At 48.5% G+C, this 19885-nt stretch overlaps 1 protein-coding gene across 1 annotated transcript in view; it reads left to right on the top strand.

Moving 5' to 3' along the window:
- Nucleotides 1-7139: 7139 nt before the first annotated feature.
- The window catches only part of LOC123745338 (uncharacterized), a 45927-nt gene continuing 33181 nt past the window's right edge, over nucleotides 7140-19885 (top strand). Inside the window, 1 exon segment of the mRNA XM_069300500.1 lies at nucleotides 7140-7445. The gene's annotated coding sequence lies outside the window, so the exon portion shown is untranslated.

Below are 19885 nucleotides of genomic sequence, written 5' to 3'. Positions count from 1 at the left end.
GTAAGGTTCAGTTCCTTCAGCCGCTCTTCATATCCCATCCCTCGTAACTCTGGGACAAGCCTCGTCGCAAACCTCTGAACCTTCTCCAGTTTCTTTATGTGTTTCTTCAGGTGGGGGCTCCATGATGGCGCGGCATACTCTAAGACGGGTCTCACGTAGGCAGTGTAAAGCGCCCTAAAAGCCTCCTCATTTAGGTTTCTGAATGAAGTTCTAATTTTCGCCAGTGTAGAGTACGCTGCTGTCGTTATCCTATTTATATGTGCCTCAGGAGTTAGATTAGGTGTCACATCCACTCCCAGGTCTCTTTCTCGAATCGTTACAGGTAGGCTGTTCCCCTTCATTGTGTACTGTCCCTTTGGTCTCCTGTCACCTGATCCCATTTCCATAACTTTACATTTACTGGTGTTAAACTCCAGTAGCCATTTCCCTGACCATCTCTGCAGCCAGTTTAAGTCCTCTTGGAGGATCCTACAATCCTCGTCTGTCACAACTCTTCTCATTAATTTTGCGTCATCCGCAAACATTGACATGTATGATTCCACTCCTGTAAACATATCATTTACGTAAATTAGAAAGAGGATTGGTCCCAGCACCGATCCTTGAGGTACTCCACTTGTTACTGTTCGCCACTCGACCTGTGTGTGTGTGTGTGTGTGTGTGTGTGTGTGTGTGTGTGTGTGTGTGTGTGTGTGTGTGTGTGTGTGTGTGTGTGTGTGTGTGTGAGACACTGCTCATACAGTCGTGGGAATCAGCGTTATCATTGATGCATCATATTGATGTGATTTCATTATGCATTTGAAGAGAAGCGTTGTGGGTAGGCCTCATGGACCACAGAGTGGGCTTCAGTGGAAGCTTCAGGACCCCCTAGAGGCTTCAGGTGTACCCCAGATGGTTCTATTGCTTTTGACCATGACGTGGTGTTGTGGTGTACGGGGGGTGGGGGTGGGTGGTGGAGATACAACATATAAGGTTCTTATTAGCATGTCACTTCTAATTGTGGCGGTATGTCACGTATGAGGCGACGATTGTCATCCCTGGTACTGTTGGTAGTCATGATGGTATACGATGTTGTGGTAGTGGCGTAGCACTGGTGCTTGTGGTGGTGGTTGTGGTGGTGGGGGTGGTTGTGGTGGTGCTTGTGGTGGTGGTAGAGTAATGGTAGTAACGTGGTACGCTCCTGGTGTACCTGGGAGTGTATACAACACCACACCTGAAGCCTGCACACCTGACAACAACACACCTGAAGCCTGCACAAGCACGCACACCTGACAACAACACACCTGAAGCCTGCACAAGCACGCACACCTGACAGATCGATGAGTCAGTAAAGCCATGAGTGCAAGTTGTGTTCTCAACCAAAATACATCAATTGTTTTCGTGGGATTTGACGATTTCAGTAAAAACCTGAAGTGTTACGAAGCCTCGTTGAGTCTTGTGCTCTGTAAAGTGTTGTCGCTACACTTAGGAGGTGTTGTCGCTACACTTAGGAGGTGTTGTCGCTACACTTAGGAGGTGTTGTCGCTACACTTAGGAGGTGTTGTTGACTACACTTAGGAGGTGTTGTTGACTACACTTAGGAGGTGTTGTTGCTACACTTAGGAGGTGTTGTCGCTACACTTAGCAGGTGTTGTTGCTACACTTAGGAGGTGTTGTCGCTACACTTAGGAGGTGTTGTTGACTACACTTAGGAGGTGTTGTTGCTACACTTAGGAGGTGTTGTCGCTACACTTAGCAGGTGTTGTTGCTACACTTAGGAGGTGTTGTCGCTACACTTAGGAGGTGTTGTTGACTACACTTAGGAGGTGTTGTTGCTACACTTAGGAGGTGTTGTCGCTACACTTAGGAGGTGTTGTTGACTACACTTAGGAGGTGTAGTTGACTACACTTAGGAGGTGTTGTTGACTACACTTAGGAGGTGTTGTTGACTACACTTAGGAGGTGTTGTTGACTACACTTAGGAGGTGTTGTTGACTACACTTAGGAGGTGTTGTCGCTACACTTAGGAGGTGTTGTTGACTACACTTAGGAGGTGTTGTTGACTACACTTAGGAGGTGTAGTTGACTACACTTAGGAGGTGTTGTCGCTACACTTAGGAGGTGTTGTTGACTACACTTAGGAGGTGTAGTTGACTACACTTAGGAGGTGTTGTTGACTACACTTAGGAGGTGTTGTTGACTACACTTAGGAGGTGTTGTCGCTACACTTAGGAGGTGTTGTTGACTACACTTAGGAGGTGTTGTTGCTACACTTAGGAGGTGTTGTCGCTACACTTAGGAGGTGTTGTTGACTACACTTAGGAGGTGTTGTTGACTACACTTAGGAGGTGTAGTTGACTACACTTAGGAGGTGTTGTTGACTACACTTAGGAGGTGTTGTCGCTACACTTAGGAGGTGTTGTTGACTACACTTAGGAGGTGTTGTTGACTACACTTAGGAGGTGTTGTTGCTACACTTAGGAGGTGTTGTCGCTACACTTAGGAGGTGTTGTTGACTACACTTAGGAGGAGTTGTTGACTACACTTAGGAGGTGTTGTTGACTACACTTAGGAGGTGTAGTTGACTACACTTAGGAGGTGTTGTCGCTACACTTAGGAGGTGTTGTTGACTACACTTAGGAGGTGTTGTTGACTACACTTAGGAGGTGTTGTTGACTACACTTAGGAGGTGTTGTTGACTACACTTAGGAGGTGTTGTTGACTACACTTAGGAGGTGTTGTTGACTACACTTAGGAGGTGTTGTTGACTACACTTAGGAGGTGTAGTTGACTACACTTAGGAGGTGTTGTTGACTACACTTAGGAGGTGTTGTTGACTACACTTAGGAGGTGTAGTTGACTACACTTAGGAGGTGTTGTTGACTACACTTAGGAGGTGTTGTTGACTACACTTAGGAGGTGTAGTTGACTACACTTAGGAGGTGTTGTTGACTACACTTAGGAGGTGTTGTTGACTACACTTAGGAGGTGTAGTTGACTACACTTAGGAGGTGTAGTTGACTACACTTAGGAGGTGTTGTTGACTACACTTAGGAGGTGTTGTTGACTACACTTAGGAGGTGTTGTTGACTACACTTAGGAGGTGTAGTTGACTACACTTAGGAGGTGTAGTTGACTACACTTAGGAGGTGTTGTCGCTACACTTAGGAGGTGTTGTTGACTACACTTAGGAGGTGTTGTTGACTACACTTAGGAGGTGTTGTCGCTACACTTAGGAGGTGTTGTCGCTACACTTAGGAGGTGTTGTTGCTACACTTAGGAGGTGTTGTCGCTACACTTAGGAGGTGTTGTTGACTACACTTAGGAGGTGTTGTTGACTACACTTAGGAGGTGTAGTTGACTACACTTAGGAGGTGTTGTTGACTACACTTAGGAGGTGTTGTTGACTACACTTAGGAGGTGTAGTTGACTACACTTAGGAGGTGTTGTTGACTACACTTAGGAGGTGTTGTTGACTACACTTAGGAGGTGTAGTTGACTACACTTAGGAGGTGTTGTTGACTACACTTAGGAGGTGTTGTTGACTACACTTAGGAGGTGTAGTTGACTACACTTAGGAGGTGTTGTTGACTACACTTAGGAGGTGTTGTTGACTACACTTAGGAGGTGTAGTTGACTACACTTAGGAGGTGTAGTTGACTACACTTAGGAGGTGTTGTTGACTACACTTAGGAGGTGTTGTTGACTACACTTAGGAGGTGTTGTTGACTACACTTAGGAGGTGTAGTTGACTACACTTAGGAGGTGTAGTTGACTACACTTAGGAGGTGTTGTCGCTACACTTAGGAGGTGTTGTTGACTACACTTAGGAGGTGTTGTTGACTACACTTAGGAGGTGTTGTTGACTACGCTTAGGAGGTGTTGTTGACTACACTTAGGAGGTGTTGTCGCTACACTTAGGAGGTGTTGTTGACTAGTTGACTACACTTAGGAGGTGTTGTTGACTACACTTAGGAGGTGTAGTTGACTACACTTAGGAGGTGTTGTCGCTACACTTAGGAGGTGTTGTTGACTACACTTAGGAGGTGTTGTTGACTACACTTAGGAGGTGTTGTTGACTACACTTAGGAGGTGTAGTTGACTACACTTAGGAGGTGTTGTCGCTACACTTAGGAGGTGTTGTTGACTACACTTAGGAGGTGTTGTTGACTACACTTAGGAGGTGTTGTCGCTACACTTAGGAGGTGTTGTCGCTACACTTAGGAGGTGTTGTTGACTACACTTAGGAGGTGTTGTTGACTACACTTAGGAGGTGTTGTTGACTACACTTAGGAGGTGTTGTCGCTACACTTAGGAGGTGTTGTTGACTACACTTAGGAGGTGTTGTTGACTACACTTAGGAGGTGTTGTTGACTACACTTAGGAGGTGTTGTCGCTACACTTAGGAGGTGTTGTTGACTACACTTAGGAGGTGTTGTTGACTACACTTAGGAGGTGTAGTTGACTACACTTAGGAGGTGTTGTCGCTACACTTAGGTGTTGTTGACTACACTTAGGAGGTGTTGTCGCTACACTTAGGAGGTGTTGTTGACTACACTTAGGAGGTGTTGTTGACTACACTTAGGAGGTGTAGTTGACTACACTTAGGAGGTGTTGTCGCTACACTTAGGAGGTGTTGTTGACTACACTTAGGAGGTGTTGTTGACTACACTTAGGAGGTGTTGTTGACTACACTTAGGAGGTGTTGTTGACTACACTTAGGAGGTGTTGTTGACTACACTTAGGAGGTGTTGTTGACTACACTTAGGAGGTGTAGTTGACTACACTTAGGAGGTGTTGTTGACTACACTTAGGAGGTGTTGTTGACTACACTTAGGAGGTGTAGTTGACTACACTTAGGAGGTGTTGTTGACTACACTTAGGAGGTGTTGTCGCTACACTTAGGTGTTGTTGACTACACTTAGGAGGTGTAGTTACTCTTGGTTTTAGTTAACTATTGTATAACTACACAGCAGTAGAATTGTTACTGGCTGTTGATCATATTTGTACTGATAATCTTGTAGCGAGGCGCCGGACGGTCCGGTTTGGCGCCCTTTCTTGAGGTTATATTGAGATGATTTCGGGGCTTTAGTGTCCCCGCGGCCCGGTCCTCGACCAGGCCTCCACCCCCAGGAAGCAGCCCGTGACAGCTGACTAACTCCCAGGTGCCTATTTATTGCTTGGTAACAGGGGCATCAGGGTGAAAGAAACTCTGGCCATTGTTTCTCTCCGGCGCGCGGGATCGAACCCGGGACCACGAACCCCTTGCCTGGAGCCCATCTTCTCTTCTTGAGTTGTAATCAGCCTTCAACAAGCTGTTTGGCTTCGTAGAAATGCTTTCATCGTGATTTTATTGACGTAATTACACACAGAAATCACAATAGCGTGATAGCATCAAATGAACAAATTCACAAGGGCCGTGACGAGGGTCGAACCTACGTCCGGGAGGATCCCAGACGCGCCTTGATGCTTTCGGACGTAAGTTTGAACCCTCATCACTGCTCATCACGACATGAGTAGCTCTCCTCTAAGATGTCACCCCGTGACTGCTCTCGCCGTGATTCGAAAAGAATGCTGCATTAAGTTTCATTTGTGAATGTGAAGTAAGATTTGCAACGGAAGGAGTGGTGATGTCAGTGGGCAGAAATGAGGGGCCGCGCACTATTATTGTAATGAAGACCGCGCGCTGAATAACACTTAGTGCACAGGTTAGGGGAGAGGAGAAAGCCAATTGGTTCTTAATGCGTTGTATCGCTAGTTCCCCCGAGGATGTTACACCAGTTGTTGCTTTGTTTAAGTGCGTGTATACTTGTGGTGTTTGTAAGTAACCTCTGTACTGTACTCGTAGCACCAGCCAAATGTTCACTTCCATTTATCGACGAGTGAGAGTCGACAAACGAAACCTAATATCAGTCTATAAAAACAACCCGTTCTCCGGTCGGGATATGAACTATTTACTTCACATGATGAGTCTACTGTGATATTAAATCAAGATGTAACGTAGGAGTTTTGATTTTGTAAGTAGAACATAAAGTAGGACATAAAGAACACCTCTATATTGAGGCGAGGTTATGCTAGGTTATTTGCTTAGCTAGATATCATATTGACTAAGATTGATGCGGGAAACGCTGTGTCTGTTAGTGGCTTTAGGAAGAGTATTTACTTGTTGTCTAGAACTCCGACATTCTGATTGTAACTCATTTTGTATGTACTTTTCCCTAAATAAATATTACTGATTATTATCAATATTATTATTATTACGGTAGAAGGCTTGGTTGATAAAGGCGTGTATATATATATAATCCAGACTGAATGGGTCTGAAGTGTATTGATCCAGGCGTTAGGCTTCCCCGTGATCAGGGAGAGGAGCGGTCGACAGTTTGGTCATGGCTGTTGGGCCAGTGACTAGATGAGATACCCGGCTGTGCCCGGGTCTCTCACCCCTCTCCCTCCCCACCCCCCTCTTTCCCTTCCATCTTCTATGAAAAATACAACCCTCTCCCTTAATATTATTTTAGATCGTGATAAATGCAGGGGGTCGTTACACATGCCGAGATTTCTGTGTAGTGTGCCACCGGGGCCACACACAGATTGTCCCCTCCTCCCTTGATTCGTCTTGGAAAGTTGTGTGAGGCTAACTCTAAGCGTCTGGTCTCCAACCTCTAACGAGCATTTTATCGTTATATATATATGGCTACTCAAGTACGGTGACAGTTCTGTTATTATGACATGAGACCGCAAGCGTGATCGCTCTTGCGCCCCCCCCCTTTTTTCCCATGAGGGGCCTGACGGCTGAGTGGACAGCGCTCGGTGTTCGTAGTCGTAAGGGCCCAGGTGCGATCCCCGGCCGAGGTGGAAACAAATGGGCAGTTTCTTTCACTCTGATGCTCCGGTTCACCTAGCAGTAAATAGGTACCTGGGAATTAGACAGCTGCTTCGGGCTGCTTCCTGGGAATGTGTGTGTGTGTGAAAATTAGGAAATAAGGACTTGCCTGAAACGCTATGCGTGCTAGTGGCTATACAAGCATGTAAGAACACTTGTATATATAAATAAATAAAACAATCAATAAATGATCAGAGCAGCTGTGGTCATTGGGAGCGCGGGGTTATAGGGGAGCATTTGTGAGCAGCTGGAGCAGCAGCAGCAGCAGCTGGAGGGTGGAGGAACAGCGTCTCGGACTCTCCGACAGTCCGCCAGTGACTGTCGCAGAGGGAGGGTGCGTGACGCTCCTCTCTCACACACCACCAGTCAGTGACGCCTCCCTCACCTCCCGCCGCTGGGACGGGCATATCCTGTAGTCTCCTATATTAAAAGTGCTGTCGTTAAGTGTGAGTGATGCTACTGGAGATGAGCGTGTTTTGACAACCTAATAGGCTGTTAACACTTGCATGAGTGGGGGAAACGGATTTAAAAGTTTTGGTGCAATAAACACGCCCAGAGGAGGAACATTTAGCTGCTCCATTCACTGGTAAGTAATGCAGATAGATTTGTTCAAGCTATGCATACTTTTAAAACATTTATTGTTGTGTATAAGGCATGAATTATATGCACTGATACAGCCAGAACCAGGCTGAGAGATGCGTGGCAATATAAATATGACAGAGATGAAGCTATTGCATAATATGTTGCATTGGTCTAGGAATGCGACGATAAACTGACTTATGAATACAGTGCTTCCTGACCCCCGCTTGGGGCGGACTACAGTGAACTGTATCCCAGCGTCTTGACGGTGTGACTTGATGTAGTGAGAGAGGGCAGTGATTCCTGCCCCCACGCGGGACTATACAATACACCGTGGGAACTAACTACTTACACCCTGGCGGCAGTTAACCGTTGGGCCGACTCAAGCCTCGTCTGGTGTAACTCAGCGTCAATCCATCCTTAGAAGTAAGAGTTCCAAGGTTGAAAATTCTTGGAGTGTTACCTACGGCGAAGCTCAAATCACGAAAAACGATAAGAATATCTCCGCCATTAACATTATCAATGACACTATACTAGCAGAATGTACCACTATAATAATAATGGAAGTTGATAATATAGGCTGATATATTAACATGAGCAGAGGGGATCTATAGGCCTAACTTGGACCCGGAGCCCGTCCTGGTTGCTAGGCTGTTTGGCTGCTATAGGAAGCTAGGCTTCGGTGTTAGAATACTATCATATTATAGTGGCTGGGTTATTTGGTTGCTATGCTAATGCTTACAGGTTCATGGTTGCTATATGTCGCTATCAGGATATAGGCTAATGGTTGCCATGTTATATGGATACAGACTCGTTGTTGCTATGCTGTATAGATATAATTAAACATGGTTGCTATGTTTTAAGGATAAATTTTTATAGGTGCTATGCTATATGGATACAGGCAAATGGTTGCTACACTATATGGATATAGGACTCATCGTTGCTACGCCAAAATATGAATATACGCCCCACGTAGCTTTATATAACTGCGCCACATAGGGTTATGTAGCCGCGCCGCATAGTTATGTATTCAATTCAATTTCTTTATAATGCACCCTATACCCATCCCGTGGGTGAAAGGGTTACAGAGGCACATAATCGGTTCAGGAACTGAACAGTTATGTAGCCGCGCCACATAGCCTCGTACCCACAATATATTTCCCAACTAGAGATCTCTTATGTTGCTACGTCATAGAGCCAGTTGTAACCGCGTCTTAAGACCTACGTAACCATACGTAGGCAAGGATCCATCAACCATGGTCGCAACTACCCACGAAACACTAGATGTTTCCCTAATCCTAGCAGCTTTGTTTACATTTATTAATCATTTTACGAGCTGGGAAACTTCACAACCCGAGGTTATTATTGTTGTAAACAGCCTCGTAGTGCTTCGGGCCTCAAGCTGTTTAATAAATGTAAAGAAATTCGCCATGATTAATGAAAGATGTACAGGTTTCGTCAGTGATTGCGTAAATGCTTGACGAATCCTGGGTGTGGAGGTGTATAGCTGGGGGGGGGGGGTGTTTGTGCTTTAGGGTGCTGCCTGTGTCTGCCGCGCGTCACATCCACGGAGATGAATTGTATTTTTTTGTGTATTAGAGGCACAAGCGCACATGAAGCGAGAGTGGGAGTGGTTAGGCTTGACTTTTGTTTACAAACACAGCTGGGCTGACAGGTCACCGATGGTCAGCTGATTGCTTGACAATGGCCGGAAGAACCCACACATGCTCACTGAAGAACTGGAAAGTTATTTTTTCTCCCCCCCCTCTCTGTCTCAATCTCTCTCTCTCTCTCTCTCTCTCTCATATATACTAATATTGATAACGGTGACTAATTATCTCTAGGAAAATTGTTGAGATCAAAATTAAAATAGAATCATTTTGTTTTTAAGTCTTACTGTGAATGGAGTAATTGATTGACACATCTGGTGGACACAGCTGACGTGCTTGTGGGGTGTGTACAGCCCTGGTGCCCACAGCTGACCTGTTTCCACTCACCGTGCTCCAGGTCTGACTGTAAGGTACCCTCTCTGTTTCCTGTTTCTCCCCATTCTGCTTAGAGTCCACTTCCGCACCCCTAGTCTTCCCGCGCCATGAGTTTCTGAAACAAATGAGCATCAGATGTTGGTGAAGACTGCGCATGCGTGCACGGTGCCTGACTGGCTATAAGCTGTTCAGTAAACTTCTATAAACCAGTAGGATCTAGAATCTCTACCAGCATGAAGAATACGACGTCATAGCCACGCTACACACCTCATGCGCACCATATAGAAAACAAAATGTTGTCTTTGATTTTCATTAGGTTAGGATAGGATAGATTAGGTTAGGTTGTGGGTTTAGGGGCGACGACGATCGAGGGATCAGGTGCACCCCGCCGTACCCTTAAAGGGGTAAATCGCAAATCCCAATGGCTAAAAGAACGTCGCCTGTTGAGAGAAACAAATGCGCCTTGCGGAAACACAGTGATGGGCAGATGATTGGCGAGCCCCCAGGAGTTCCTCAGGGTGACAAGCAGCGGCCCCGCCCCACAGATACACAGTTTCAAGTGTAGATATGATAGAGCCCAGTAGGCTCAGGAATCTGTACATCCGTTAATTGACAGTTGAGAGGCGGGACCAAAGAGCCAGAGCTCAACCCCCGCAAACACAACTAGGAGAGTACAGAAAACACTGAGAAGCAAAGCAAAAATGCGACTCCCCCCTTCTAAAACGCAGAACGCCATCCAGTGGTCCCCGGCCGCCCACCACCTCTGAGAGCCCACCAGGACCCACCAGGAGCTCATCAGGACCCACCAAGACCCACCAAGGCCCCCCCCCCCCCCACTCCCGGCGCCGGACACCGTCACCCCGCGCCGAAGAACGAGCCAGAAAACGTTCACATTATCAACCCTTCTGTGACCCAAGGCAATACGTGCTCCAAGCGTCGCAACAATCCGGCCCGTTGAACATGTACGCCAGACGGCACTATCAAGACCATATGGGTAAAATCTCGAAACGGGAGGCGATCCGGCCGCCCCGAGGCGGAGCTGGTGTACAGACGTCCGCTCCACGTCAAGGATGAACCAGGAGTCGTTGTCTTAGGTCTGTTTACAGAGTAGCGATGACGTAGGACCATACAAACTATTTTTGAAGTCTTGGAGGCTATACCTATAAATTGGAGATTTATATATTTGTTTTAATTTATTTCCTCAGTTTATTGGGGGAATCTTGAGTGCCAGTTTTATTTTAGAGTATTATTTTATAATCCGTTAATTCTGTGGCTATTTGTGTAGGGGGGGAGGGAGGGGGGAGTGTTGTCACGTAGGTGGTGTCCAAGAGGTCAAGGGGGAGCGAGCCTCTATCGTCATGATAGACACGTAGTCTACCAGGAAGCGACCTAACATTTCCTGCAGCTGCGGCACCCAGCGGTACTGAGCCTCGGGGTGTATCCCCCGTGTTCATGTTATACTTCTCTGTCACACGTTCTCACCCACACGTTATTGCCGCTCTGAAAAAGTATTTTCATTTCACGCTTTAATCGCTGGAAACTTTTTGAATTACTAAGCAGATAAATGTTTTGGAGGTGGCGAGTGACTTCAACAACTGGCTTTGTGAAATGAGGTCTGAGGGCCACGTGTTATCAGGTCTGAGGGCCACGTGTTATCAGGTCTGAGGGCCACGTGTTATCAGGTCTGAGGGCCACGTGTTATCAGGTCAGAGGGCTCCCTCAGACCATGACCATCCCAGACCATGGGGGGCCACACCCCAGCAGGCAGACCAGTAGGTTATCTTGAGATGATTTCGGGGCTTTAGTGTCCCCGCGGCCCGGTCCTAGACCAGGCCTCCACCCCCAGGAAGAAGCCCGTGACAGCTGACCTAGGTACCTATTTTACTGCTAGGTAACTGGGGCATAGGGTGAAAGAAACTCTGCCCATTGTTTCTCGCCGGCGCCCGGGATCGAACCCGGGACCACAGGATCACAAGTGCAGCGTGCTGTCCGCTCGGCCGACCGGCTCCCATGGGGAAAGAATTCAATATTGAGCAAGTGAGCGGCGCAATCACGAATTTGTAATTATTAAAGTATAAAATAGCTCGGGTTATTACAGCGGTTTTCTCCCCACCTTTCCGTCTTGTGTGTGAGAGAGAGAGAGAGAGAGAGAGAGGGGGAAGGGGAGGGAGGGAGAGAGAGAGAGAGAGAGAGAGAGAGAGAGAGAGAGAGAGAGAGAGAGAGAGAGAGAGAGTGATAGAGAGAGGGGGGAAGGGGAGGGAGAGAGGGAGAGAGAGAGAGAGAGAGAGAGAGAGAGAGAGAGAGAGAGAGAGAGAGAGAGAGAGAGAGAGAGAGAGAGAGAGAATGATGGACATAGTTAATCAAAGAGAGAGAGATGACTGAGTTTTGGTGCCTGTGATTAGAGTGAACTCTGTGTAGTTGGTGGTGATATTGCAGAGTTTAGGCGGTCTTGGCTATTGATCCGGGACTCTGTGACGGGGGGGGGGGGGAGATATGATGGTAATGGAATGGTTGGAACAGAGGAAAGGAAGGAAGGGCAGCACCGGACCCGGAAGCTCACATGATAAGTAGCCTCTTCCCCCTTCTCCCCTTCCTTTCTCTTTCTCTCTCTCTCTCTCTCTCTCTCTCTCTCTCTCTCTCTCTCTCTCTCTCTCTCTCTCTCTCTCTCTCTCTCTCTCTCTCTCTCTCTCTCTCTCTCTCTCCCTCCCCCTCCCCCCCCTCCCCCCCCTCCCTCCCCCTCACTATCACTCCTCCTCTGGGTGAGGTGAGGTAGCCGGCCTCTCGCCGGAAGTTACAAATTAAATCAAAGAATCCAGAAAAGTTGATACAAAATTATAACCTAAACTTCGCTCATTGTCTCCAAAATCGCTACTAGACCCCGAGGCCCCCCCCCCCGTGGTCCCCCTTGCCCCCCCCCCCCACAACACTTTTCAGGCTACAGTCCTTCCCTACACCTTAAGTGTACCTCTTGTGCGAGTTACCTGGGCTCCTTGATACACCTGTGCTGGCGTTGAGGGTCTAGCAGTCTCCGCGTTGTCAAACCTGCCGTACTTGTGCTGCATTCTTCAGACATATTAATATGTAGGGAAAATATAATTACTATTTCAGTTTAAGGTCTGCGTACCCCACATTTCCGTTGCCCAACCTAACCTATCCAAACATGGGCTTTCTCAACCTAACCTATCCAAACATGGGCTTTCTCAACCTAACCTATCCAAACATGGGCTTTCTCAACCTAACCTATCCAAACATGGGCTTTCTCAACCTAACCTATCCAAACATGGGCTTTCTCAACCTAACCTATCCAAACATGGGCTTTCTCAACCTAACCTATCCAAACATGGGCTTTCTCAACCTAACCTATCCAAACATGGGCTTTCTCAACCTAACCTATCCAAACATGGGCTTTCTCAACCTAACCTCTCCAAACATGGGCTTTCTCAACCTAACCTATCCAAACATGGGCTCTCCCAACCTAACCTATCCAAACACGGGCTTTCCCAAGCTAACCTATCCAAACATGGGCTCTCCCAACCTAACCTATCCAAACATGGGCTCTCCCAACCTAACCTATCCAAACACGGGCTCTCCCAACCTAACCTATCCAAACATGGGCTCTCCCAACCTAACCTATCCAAACACGGGCTCTCTCAACCTAACCTATCCAAACATGGGCTCTCCCAACCTAACCTATCCAAACATGGGCTCTCTCAACCTAACCTATCCAAACGTGGGCTCTCCCAACCTAACCTATCCAAACATGGGCTCTCCCAACCTAACCTATCCAAACACGGGCTTTCCCAAGCTAACCTATCCAAACATGGGCTCTCCCAACCTAACCTATCCAAACATGGGCTCTCCCAACCTAACCTATCCAAACACGGGCTCTCCCAACCTAACCTATCCAAACATGGGCTCTCCCAACCTAACCTATCCAAACACGGGCTCTCTCAACCTAACCTATCCAAACATGGGCTCTCCCAACCTAACCTATCCAAACACGGGCTCTCTCAACCTAACCTATCCAAACATGGGCTCTCCCAACCTAACCTATCCAAACATGGGCTCTCTCAACCTAACCTATCCAAACATGGGCTCTCCCAACCTAACCTATCCAAACATGGGCTCTCCCAACCTAACCTATCCAAACACGGGCTTTCCCAAGCTAACCTATCCAAACATGGGCTCTCCCAACCTAACCTATCCAAACATGGGCTCTCCCAACCTAACCTATCCAAACACGGGCTCTCCCAACCTAACCTATCCAAACATGGGCTCTCCCAACCTAACCTATCCAGACCTAACCAACCCAAACTAAACTTATCGTAACATGATGCTGGCCTGACCATTTCTAACCTATATTAGCCAGTCTTAAGCAAATCTAACATATTCAGTTCTAATAATTTCACTCTCTGCTCTCATCCCCAAAACACTGCATAGTGATAATCACCATTTATTTAGGCTGTAGACGGGTGTAGGCTTTAAACCAGGTTCTAGAACCGGTTAGGATATTGAGCGCCATGGTTCCCCAGAACCACCATCATCTGCCACTTGTTTTATATCCAGATGCCCGATTACTGCTGGGTACAAAGGCGCGAATCAACCAATCCTCGTCCAGGTTGTGACTGAGGACTATGGAGACAATTGTTCTATTCCGTATAGTGTAATAATACTCCAAATGGTGTCTTTTTTAAAGTGTGATTTAATATTGTTTTTATTATAGTTATAGGCCTAGGCTAGGCTTGGTATACTGGCTTGGTTATGTGTAAACACTAAATTGTTTGTTTACAGTCGGTTTTCTTGCAGTGAGGGAGTGTGTGTGTGTGTGTGTGTGTGTGTGTGTGTGTGTGTGTGTGTGTGTGTGTGTGTGTGTGTGTGTGTGTGTGTGTGTGTGTGTGTGTACTGCTGGAGTACCCTGCCTGTGTGTGTGTGTACTCATTTGTACTCGCCTATTTGTGCTTATGGGGGTTGAGCTCTGGCTCTTTGGTCCCGCCTCTCAACTGTCAATCAACTGGTGTACAGATTCCTGAGCCTCCTGGGCTCTATCATATGTACACTTGAAACTGTGTATGGAGTCAGCCTCCACCACATCACTGCCTAATGCATTTCACCTGTTAACTACTCTGATACTGAAAAAGTTCTTTCTAACGTCCCTGTGTGTGTGGGGGGGGGGGGACGTCTAGGACCCAGGCCTCGTCCGCTAGTTATCAGGAGTCAGGTGAAACTATTCCTTCCCCGCTGGCCTGTATCTGCTTTTTAATCTACTGGATGGGTTAGTCACCACTACCTCCCTCGTCCTCCTCCTCGTCGTCCCCCTCCTACTCGTCTTGTCGTTTACAGCATGCGCTAGTGTTTAGGGGGGAGGTGTTCTGGGGGAAGGGGGAGGTGCTCAATGGCAGGAGGAGGAAGAATGTTTTGAGAAAGTGACTATCCTTCTATATCCTCACTTTGTCTCTGTCTCTCTCTCTCTCTCTCTGTCTGTCTCTGTCTGTCTCTGTCTGTCTCTGTCTGTCTCTGTCTGTCTCTGTCTGTCTCTGTCTGTGTCTGTCTCTGTCTGTCTCTGTCTCTGTCTCTGTCTCTCTCTGTCTCTCTCTCTCTCTCTCTCTCTCTCTCTCTCTCTCTCTCTCTCTCTAAGGCAGGCTGGTCAACAACAACCGTGTCTTATTAAACCAATCCGGGTATTGATCCGGATTTTATATTCCTGCTCACCCTTCCTGGCGAGGGAGGGGGAGGGGGGGGGTTGGGGGGGAGGGGGGGGGTGATGTTGAGTCGGGTCACAACTGTTGGGAATACTAAGGATCATTTAAACCAATCAGGGATAAGACGAGTGTCATGATGCAACTTTTGTGGTAATGGCGCTGTTGGCTCTGGACTACTGATGGCACTGAGGGCCACAAATGGCGCTCACGTCACCGCTCAGATCTGCAATTCAATCCAATATTTATCAACTGTGCAAGGGAGCAAGGACGTGCACAGGCTCCCGAGTGATGTGAGGGGGGGGGGGGCACCTTTCCTCTATTCCAGCAGCGGCTTGTCATGCGCAGGAAGGAACAGCGGTGAGTAACTTGTTCCGTGTTGCTTTCCCGGTAAGGAACGGACAAGTTGCTTTTTATCAGGTCGCGTTAATTACTCGCTAGTTCTTGTTGATGAGTAACTGAGAGGCGGAAGGTCTCCTGCGCCTTGGGAGGGCCGCTAACTATCCTCCCCCCCCCCCACGCTGAGTTATTGCTTGTAATTATCTTGTAAAGCGTAACAATCCTCTGGTCTCGCGAGGTCTCTAAATTACTGGGTGATGGTGAGGCCTCAGCGTCCTGACACCGGTGACTGTATAACCCACTGTGGATATCTTTTACACAGCCCCGCTCCTGTGCCAGGTAAGTCCACTACGGGCTCACCGTAGCCCGTGCTACTTGGAACTTGTTCCGAGTAGCTGAATCTATAACAACAAGATTGTCGTCTCGCTGGCGACCTTGACGGGGGGCGAGGTGACAACTACTATGATATTTACACATTCTGAACGTGACATATGTGGTTGATGCCAGTTGTGGGGGGGGTGACCTTCCCCTGATGTTGTGGGGGGCGGGAGGGTCAGCCTCCCCTGATGTGGGGGGTCAGCCTCCCCTGATGTTGTGGGGGGTCAGTCTCCCCTGATGTTGTGGGGGGGGGGTCAGCCTCCCCTGATGTTGTGGGGTCAGCCTCCCCTTATGTTGTGGGGGTGGAGGGTTAGTAGTTCAAGTCACTCGACCACTGGAGGAGGCGGGACAGTCTCCACAGAAGGGGAACCATTACAGAGTAACGGGAAGGCTGTTAGTACTGAATGCAAGCAAGGGGAGGTGAGGGAAGGTGAGGGGAGGTGAGGGAAGGTGAGGTGAGGGGAGAGGGCCACCTGAGACAACCTGGAAGGCAACCATTAAAGCCATTAGGGCAGCGCAGGAGAAAGTAATGGAGAACGATGGTCATTATTACAGGTGTGAGGGAGGGGGAGAGGGCAGGTGGGCTATTGATCTTACTCCGTTCCTTTCCCCTTTACCTTCCCCTTACCCTCCCTCCCGTCACATGAACCAAGGAACAGGTAGGCTCCAGTGAACCAGGGGCCCCGGGAAGCATGAGGGCCCCTGGAAGCAGGGGCCCTGGTAACTGTTACGCTCATAATCTCATACTCAGCATATTCCTGCGCGGGCCCTAAGCCTCTGGCTGCCCCTCTGTGTGTTACTTATTTCTTGCTTGTCTTAGCTGAATCAGTTGAGAGAGAGAGAGAGAGAGAGAGAGAGACCATCTTGCGTGTCATCTGTGTTTGGTGAGGCAATTCTAAGATTTTCCAAGAGCAATCATGCGTTACCTTGCGGGTTACCTTGCGTTGATTTCGGGAATCAACGTCCCCGCGGCCCGGTCTCCGACCAGACCCTGGCCAACAAGCAAAATCTTGAGGTGAATTTGTGTTGACGATTTCCGTGGGTGTTTTGTGTTTCTGTCTGTGTGTCTCTCTCCTTCCCTCCCTCCTTCTCTCCCTCCCTCCCCCTTCCTTTCCCACCCTCCCTCGCTCCCTCTCCCTCCCTATTCTGGGCTTGCAACTATCCACTGTGGCAGCCGTTGGAGGGAAGGTTAGTACGACCCACGACCATATAGAGGCTCAGAGCTGCTGAATCTGTCCAGTCATCCTCCACACTGGCCGGTGGTGGGCCACTCCTGTGTCTTACTGGCCGGTGGTGGGCCACTCCTGTGTCTTACTGACCAGTGGTGGGCCACTCCTGTGTCTTACTGGCCGGTGGTGGGCCACTCCTGTGTCTTACTGGCCGGTGGTGGGCCACTCCTGTGTCTTACTGGCCGGTGGTGGGCTACTCCTGTATCTTACTGGCCGGTGGTGGGCCACTCCTGTAGCTTACTGGCCGGTGGTGGGCCACTCCTGTGTCTTACTGGCCGGTGGTGGGCCACTCCTGTGTCTTACTGGCCGGTGGTGGGCCACTCCTGTGTCTTACTGGCCGGTGGTGGGCCACTCCTGTATCTTACTGGCCGGTGGTGGGCCACTCCTGTAGCTTACTGGCCGGTGGTGGGCCACTCCTGTGTCTTACTGGCCGGTGGTGGGCCACTCCTGTGTCTTACTGGCCGGTGGTGGGCTACTCCTGTATCTTACTGGCCGGTGGTGGGCCACTCCTGTAGCTTACTGGCCGGTGGTGGGCCACTCCTGTGTCTTACTGGCCGGTGGTGGGCTACTCCTGTATCTTACTGGCCGGTGGTGGGCCACTCCTGTAGCTTACTGGCTGGTGGTGGGTATATTTCGAGCTGTAATATACATTTGTAACTATTCTGGGATTTCCTGTGATTGCTTGCTGTAATATATGAAAATCATGAGGTGGCGTTGACAAGTGTCGGTCAACATGTTGTCAGGATCTGGTGACAGTGTTTGGCCGACACGTGCACCTTGTGTGGGTCTTGTTAGCTCAACACGGGTGTGTGGAGGTGGCGCACATTCTCAAGAGGCAACGAGATGGCTCGCTTTGTGCAGACTTTGGGCTGTGTCGTGGGACCTTTGACCCGCACCTTCTCATAGCTGCAAGGGAACTGTTGTAATTCCTGTGACGTTCGTAATTTTGCCGTGTCAAGGATGCTTTGTTTGAAGGGGTGGGGGGGGAGGGGGAGGGGGGATAGAGGGGGAGGAGGAGGGGGGATAGAGGGGGAGAGAAGGTAAAACTCCCTCGTCCTGGTTTGTGTCATTGTCTCTTGTTATGTTAATTCAAGCTTTCCTCTGACTCTTGGATGACAGAAGAGTGGCTTTTGTTGACTGTGTTTACCTCTGTTGTCATTCACAACAGGATCTGCAGTAGAGGCGTGAGCGCTGGACGTGACTGAGGGGGGGGAGGGGTTCGAACTTGAACTAGAATGATGGTCGAATTCGACGTGGAATCAGAGCCGTAATTGACTAGCAGTTATAATCGAACGTGATGGTAGATAAAGGCCGAGTCTGAACGACACGAGGTGTGTCCTCGGTATGGTTAAGTAGCGTGGTCGTCTCCTGTGTCGTGGAGGGGGCTGGACGAGGCCACGCTGCTGCACAGAGTTGTGCGATACATGCTGCAGTGTCTATGTATCCCCCATCTTTGTTGTCAAAACTGTATCGTTCCAAACACTCGGGTCTGATAATGGAGATATTACCCAACTCTCAACGACCTGAAAGCACCAGTATAAAAACACCTATGATTTGTTTAGATCCGACGGCCGGTTTGTGTTTATGGGCAGCACAAAACGTCGACCAGACTGTGCGACACAGTGGTTGCCAGGATCAGGTTGGGTTACCGTTTCCTGGGGCAGGTGGCTACAGGTGACGGATCTCCCAATCCTGAGCACTCTAGGTGCAAACTCTGTAAGCAGGAACTGCGGCATGATTTCCCGCACTACATCACCGAATGCCCAGTTATTAGACCATTTAGACCCGTTGGCATGAGGTACCTGGATCTTTGCAATTACTTTATTACCTCTCGTGTTCTTGAAGATATCCTCATAATGTACCCAAAATTTGCCAGTGCAGACTATTGGACACATGGCCCTGTATGACAAGCTATCCTGTGTGATGGGGATTTCTAGTATCATGTAGCTAGTTCTTGACACACACTGTACTCCCCTTCATATAGTCTAGGGCAGCTAGTTCTTGACACACACTGTACTCCCCTTCATATAGTCTAGGGCAGCTAGTTCTTGACACACACTGTACTCCCCTTCATATAGTCTAGGGCAGCTAGTTCTTGACACACACTGTACTCCCCTTCATATAGTCTAGGGCAGCTAGTTCTTGACACACACTGTACTCCCCTTCATATAGTCTAGGGCAGCTAGTTCTTGACACACTGTACTCCCCTTCATATAGTCTAGGACAGCTAGTTCTTGACACACTCTGTACTCCCCTTCATATAGTCTAGGGCAGCTAGTTCTTGACACACTCTGTACTCCCCTTCATATAGTCTAGGGCAGCTAGTTCTTGACACACACTGTACTCCCCTTCATATAGTCTAGGGCAGCTAGTTCTTGACACACACTGTACTCCCCTTCATATAGTCTAGGGCAGCTAGTTCTTGACACACTCTGTACTCCCCTTCATATAGTCTAGGGCAGCTAGTTCTTGACACACTCTGTACTCCCCTTCATATAGTCTAGGGCAGCTAGTTCTTGACACACTCTGTACTCCCCTTCATATAGTCTAGGGCAGCTAGTTCTTGACACACACTGTACTCCCCTTCATATAGTCTAGGGCAGCTAGTTCTTGACACACACTGTACTCCCCTTCATATAGTCTAGGGCAGCTAGTTCTTGACACACACTGTACTTCCCTTCATATAGTCTAGGGCAGCTAGTTCTCTTACTGGCTTACTTACTGGTTTACTGGCTTACCACAGATTGAAGGAATAGTACCCAAGCACTTGGTCTATCGGGGGATCGAACACCGACCCTGCAAGATGCCAGGCCGTCATTA

The sequence above is a fragment of the Procambarus clarkii genome, chromosome 44 (genome assembly GCF_040958095.1).
Source record: "Procambarus clarkii isolate CNS0578487 chromosome 44, FALCON_Pclarkii_2.0, whole genome shotgun sequence".
In the NCBI taxonomy this organism is placed as follows: Eukaryota; Metazoa; Arthropoda; class Malacostraca; order Decapoda; family Cambaridae; genus Procambarus; species Procambarus clarkii.
The sequence above is the reverse complement of the archived record's forward strand: the minus strand, read 5'-3'. Positions and strand labels throughout refer to the sequence as shown.